Genomic DNA, 6,000 nt, shown 5'->3' with positions numbered 1-6,000 from the left:
GAGATCCAGGATCTCTACAGGGGAGAAACACAGGGCCAAACAGCAGCAAAGAGGTACCAATAACCTGCCCAGGGAGGTTTGGTACTGGGTTTAACAGGGGCCTCCACTTCATGACACTGACATGCAACATTGGCAAAAAAGAGCCTTTAGCCCTCTGGTAATATCAAAGATGAAGCAGGGAAAGTTCCTAGCATGGGCCTTTGAAAAAATGTTTCTTTTGGAAAGATAAAAATATTTTTCTATATCTTCAGGCTGCTTGTGAGAAGAAGAAAACAGGCTCTGTATGAGGGATGGTTTTTGTATTTTACATCAGGCCCCTGTGTGTTTGTCCTTCCTGGGTACATGAGGAGACAGAAGTTTTGCTTCTGTCCTTCGTGCCAGGAGAACAATGATCTACTGTCTTGGCAAAAGGGAGGACTGCTGCTAAATCTCTGAGGGTAGGGTTTATGGCTGAGAGCACACATGGTGGATGGGTTCTTTAACACAATGAAACTAGAGGTAAGAGGCATGTAAGTTGTGCTGAGGAGTCCCAGTCTGTGTAGCACACTGTGGTTCAGTCATTACAACAAAGGGTACTGCAGCTGGGATGTGGTTGCAGGTTCCAGTAGTATCTGGAAACCCAAAATGCCCATGGTGAATGCAGTCCAGGGAATCTCTCACCTGATTTTTCTGCTCTCACCTGATTTTTCTGTGATGGTATCAGGATGGTGGAGGTCCTGGCTGCAGGCAGGCATTTCTGTGGGGAGGGTCAGGTTGCAGCACTGTAACAGCTGACACACACACAAAATGGTCGAGGTCAGCCTGTGTTCCCATCACGTATGGTTGGGCCATGATCAATTGCAACCACCGTCTCTATTTTCTCAGAGCAACTGGAGGCATTTAAACCACTGCTGAGCTTTTATGAGAGTGTGTTTTTTACTGTTTTCTGAGCCGTGCTAGCACCAGGTATGTTTGGGAATTAAAGGATACCTTGGGTACTTGAACAGTATCCACTGTCTTGTGGCTACGGAGTGGAGAAATGTCCAGGACATATGGTTAATGTTACTCAAAAATAACACTTAAGGCTCTAACACCTAGCTGTGGGGTGGCTAAGCATGCATCAGGTGACATGAGGTTTGTAAGGATGAACCATGTTTTCACTAGAAATGTGGTAGACTTGTATAGAAATGGACAGTCTTCCAGGCACACAACTCCTTCCTCCTGAAGGCTGAAATGAGAGCAACAAACAATAAACATATCCCTCAAAGCCCACCATTTCCTCTAATGCTGCTCTCACAGCACATCTTTCCCTTCTTATATATTTATCAGGGATAAAAAACTACAAAACCCAGTCTGGCGGTGCCACGGTGTAATGGGACTGCCTTGCAAACATACCAGTAACCCCAAGCAGGAGGTGTTGGTATGTCCCCAAACACACCACTGCTGGGGTCCTCATGAGCAGAGCTTTCTCACAGAGGCTGTCCATCGCTGAAAGAGTTAAGAACATCTTGTCGAGGATATGCAGTTATCTGGAACTTTTGTTTATACAGAGAGGCAATAAAACATTCAGCGCCTTAGACCAGTGTAAGAAGGGTCAATACAAGCTCCAGCAGTTGTATATAAATTAACCTTTTAAGTATGGCCTAATCCATAATGATTCATTGACAGGAATTATTCCAGGAGGCTGAGCTGCAACAAATTGTAGCAGTTGTAGCTGACTACAGTATCTCACAGCTGCTGGGTTGCCTCTTAAGATGAGCTATCTAAGAGAACATTTTAAAAGGCTCTGACAATGTATTTCCACAATACTTGTTAGAACTAGGACATCTCCAATGATCTTATGTTCCTAAAGTGGAACAAAAGTATGAGGAATCTGAATATATACATGAAGGATGTTTTGAAAGATTTTTGCTTTTGCTCTAGCGCTGACAGAATATGAAAAGGATGCTTCACTCCTACACGCTGGAGTGGTCACCCAAGAGAGCTCATTTCTTCTCCTCAGTAGGATTTAGCCAGGATAGTGCACTGTGCTTATGAGCTGAGAAGCCTGCAGCATCTTTGCAATTGTCAGAATTAAAAGTGAAGGAAGACAAAACAACCTCTCCCCTCCCACCCTCTGTCAAACATGCCTAATGAATAGCTCTACATGCACTGTATCAGAAACCCCAAACGTTGACGGCGATGCGAGGCACTAATTTGTTAGTTATCATATCTGACAAATTGTCATCATGGTTCCACTCCTTCAGAGGGTGTTGTGCGTGTGACCCGGGGAAGGGCTCTCAGGCTTGAGCTAATGGGTGTGCGACTTGGAACAGGAGATGATGTGCCAAGATGGGAACCACAGAGTGGGCTGCCAAAAAAGAACAGTATAATTATCTGTGCATAATTCACGGCCGGAGAATAAGCTTTCCTCCAAAGTTGTCTGCAGCAGAGCTGTACCAGATTCATGGCTTTTTCAGTGAGTATTCACAAAGTAGTGACAATCTGTGCAGAAATGTTCACTTCTCCAAACTTTTTTTTTTTTTTTTAATTGGACTAAAATAGACATTTCCATAGCACTCTTTGCTCTCAGGACTGGTCTGTTAAGATAAGTGATGACTCACAGATGTATATTCTTACTTTCTTGGATGGTTATCTCTCCCCTCACCCCACCTAATCCCTTCACCAATGGGCTTTGAAGGAAAAAAACCTCTTCAAGCAAAGGCACTATAAATATGGACTATTACAAGAGTATTAGCTCATTGAATCTTCAGAGTTGCTGCTGTACTGTGAGAACAGTGGCCCTAGTTGTCAGATTCTCAGGACAAATAGTTGGACAACATGAGCCAAAGGAAAATTTTCTTTAATTTTTAGCACTTTTAGGCAAGATGGCTTGCCAGTTCAGGTTCTGTTCAGCAGATGGCAAGATTTGAATGCATTGGTAAGAGTGTACATATATAGCCCACTGCTCTTTCAGTTATTATTGGACTGGATGAGGGTTATTTGGTTTCTTTTACCCTAATCAGAGCAACCACCTCTTCATCCATATCACAGAAGATGGATATTTTTTCTCAGCAATAAGTAAAAACTCATTTTACAAAGTGCATTCATTTTCAAGAAGGAGATTCAGCTTCCCAAAGAGAAAGCTTGGGAAGTTCCTTAGCTAGTAAATCTGTCTGGAGGAGATCACGGTGAAGGACTGAAAGTCCTATAAAGTGAATTTTGAATGGGAGGGAGAAGGTTCTTAGAGAAAGGCAAAGGAGATGGAAAATGTTCCTGTAATTGCTGGCAAGGAAGATGCAGATTTTGCTTGGGCACATTTCTCTTTGAAAGCTGATCCTGTTTTGTAAGGGCAGACATGGAAGAGTTGCCAGATTTGTAGGACAACGAAGTTTGGAAAGCGCTGGCAAAATATGTGGAATTGGATTAAATTTGACAAAATGTCATATTGCTTTAAGGCTCCTCAGGGTGTCCTGAAACAGTTTTGCTCCACGTAGTGCAGATTTCCTGTGAAAGCTTTGGCACCACCACTTCCATCCTGAGCTGCTCAAAAATGTTGCTGTGGCCATGCTGAAGCTGCAGGGATTCCATCTCACAGGAATTTCCCCAAAAAAACAGGTGCTGATCTCCCCTGGTCTACGTGTAGGAAACACCTCAAGGAAAGTTCTGGGGTTGCAGGGAGGTTGTGGGCACGTGCATAGGAGCCATAGGAGCTGTGCCATCCCGGGGGACTTGGGCAAAGCTGACTGGGTCCAGCTGGAGGCCAAGGGGGACAGTCGTAAGTAGATACAAAAGTTTGAATCTGGAAGTAACATAAAGCACAAATGTGCTTTCCAGGCCCCAGCTACCTGTCTCTGGGTCTGGTTGTGTGGGATGATGCTCGTGCACTTTTGTTGCAGCCTACCCTGTGTCACTGCCTTGTCTTCGTTTACTTTGATAATTTATAATCACAAAATGAAAAGTCAGGACAGGAGAAAGATGTCCTGGTTCTCACAGACTGCTTCAGTCACAGGGATAGTTTGTAATTTTAAGCACATGCTTAATTACTTTGCTGGATCAGAGTCCAAATTTCTTGGTGGATACTGCAAGACTTTCTGGGAACACTTGGAAGGAAGAAACAAAAACATTTCCTCTATAAATGTTTGTGGAAAATGAATAAAAATGTGTGAGTATGCAATGAAAATGAATTCCCACTTCTTTATAGAGAAACTCAACACAGCAATGAGAATCTAAGCTTACATGAACAGTGAGGAGTGAGCTCTGCAGACTATTAAGCTGAGTGAGAAAATCTTGGGGTGCCCTGCAGTTTGCACTCATGCAAGTATCTTTGTCAGACCAGCTGACCAGAGGGCAGCAGACTGATCCTACATGGGGATGTCTCTTCAAAACATCTCAGGAATGTGATGATGCCACACCAGAGTGTCCTCTTCTGATAACCAGATAACTTCAGAGACTTCAACCTGAGAGCTTTCACCAGCATTGCATTCACTTCAATTAATTGCGTTGAATTTAAATATTAAAAAGAAAATTTTAAAATGAAAAAAAAAAGGTATTGGAAAATCAGGTGCATACATGTAACCAGTCCCAGCATTGATCTAACATAAAGGATGGCGTTTACGAGGCAGATAATCCAGCTTCTCATTGATCTTTGCAGTACTAGTAGGGAGCAATATTTACATTTGGTTGAATTGCTCTTGGACAAATTTTCTCCACACTACTAAATACAAAGAAGCCTTCCATTAACACCGGGAGAGCAGGGCTTTTCATTCATCTATTTTTTCACCTATTTAAACAAAACCCAGCATATTCTAGTTCTCTATTCTGTTGCTGGTCTTATACTGGGATAGCTGCCCTGAGTAAAGGAAAGCAGCAACTACATCAAAGAAGAGAAGATTTGGATCCTGAACATTTACTGCAAACACTGAAGTTTTCTCATTTTCTAAGTACAAAAGGGCAAGGAATTATTGTCCTTCTCCTAGCAAAACAAAGTAAAATCAATATTCTTCCCTAGTTTGTTTCTCCGAGCTTCCTTCTTTCTTAAACACACTTCATGTTTTCTCCAGTTTGGAGACAGTCTGCTCTTATGAAAAAAAGGAGAGAAACAAGCATTTAAAGCCTTTTTTTGGTTTTTTTTTTCTTTTTGGTGGAGTAATTCTTAGCATGCATTTTAGGCTAGGTTGAATTGTGCCATGTCTGTTTCGTTCCATGTGTGATAAAGCTCAAGGCCTGCATATGTGTGTGTGGGACTACACAAGTCCTGCCCATTGCACATAGACAGTCCCAGCACATCTGTCCAGCTGTATTCAGCTGTCTGCTAAAGGTCTGGACACCTTACTGTGCTCAAGAAGAGAGAAAAAGAGCAAATGAGTTGCTGTTATTGCATGTCCCATCCCATGTGGCAGCAGCTCAGGGTACTGTGATGGATGATGGCTGGACAATTCTAGCCTACCCCTGGGAACAGGACAGGCAGACAAGAATTGCAGGACAGAAGCGTTTATCAACACCAGGAAGCCAGTGTCTGTGGCATATCTGCATAAACAAAGAAATTGTCCTAGTAGAGAGCCACACCTAGAAGTACTACAGTCCTCTCCTGGGATCACACAGCATGTGGCACATGGACCCTGGTAGTCGACCCAGAGCAAGCAAGAAAAAGCAGGTTCATAGAGCACAGGCAGAAAGAGAGCAAACAAGTGATGTGAAGGTAGACAGAAAACCCCAACCCTGTATGGTAGCAGGGAAGCCAGAACCAAGTCTGTATGCAGAGCTGACCATGAGAGATAAAGAAGAGAAAATGAAGGTAAAGATTTTTACTGTCCCACTGGGAATTAAAGGACAAGAAGCAAGTGAGATGCTGTTGCCAGGAATAATGCCTGAAACACTGGAATAGCTGATAAAGGTGTTTGATTAGAATCATGACCCTGCAGACAGAATGAGACTCTGGAGAAATACTGTATCTTTTACCCCACCTCAAGAAGCAGGAGCTGAGATAGACACCTGCCTTACAGAGCTGCAAAATTTCTAACTCTGGAGATGTTAAACACT

This window comes from Motacilla alba, chromosome 5 (genome assembly GCF_015832195.1).
Source record: "Motacilla alba alba isolate MOTALB_02 chromosome 5, Motacilla_alba_V1.0_pri, whole genome shotgun sequence".
In the NCBI taxonomy this organism is placed as follows: Eukaryota; Metazoa; Chordata; class Aves; order Passeriformes; family Motacillidae; genus Motacilla; species Motacilla alba.
The sequence above is the reverse complement of the archived record's forward strand: the minus strand, read 5'-3'. Positions refer to the sequence as shown.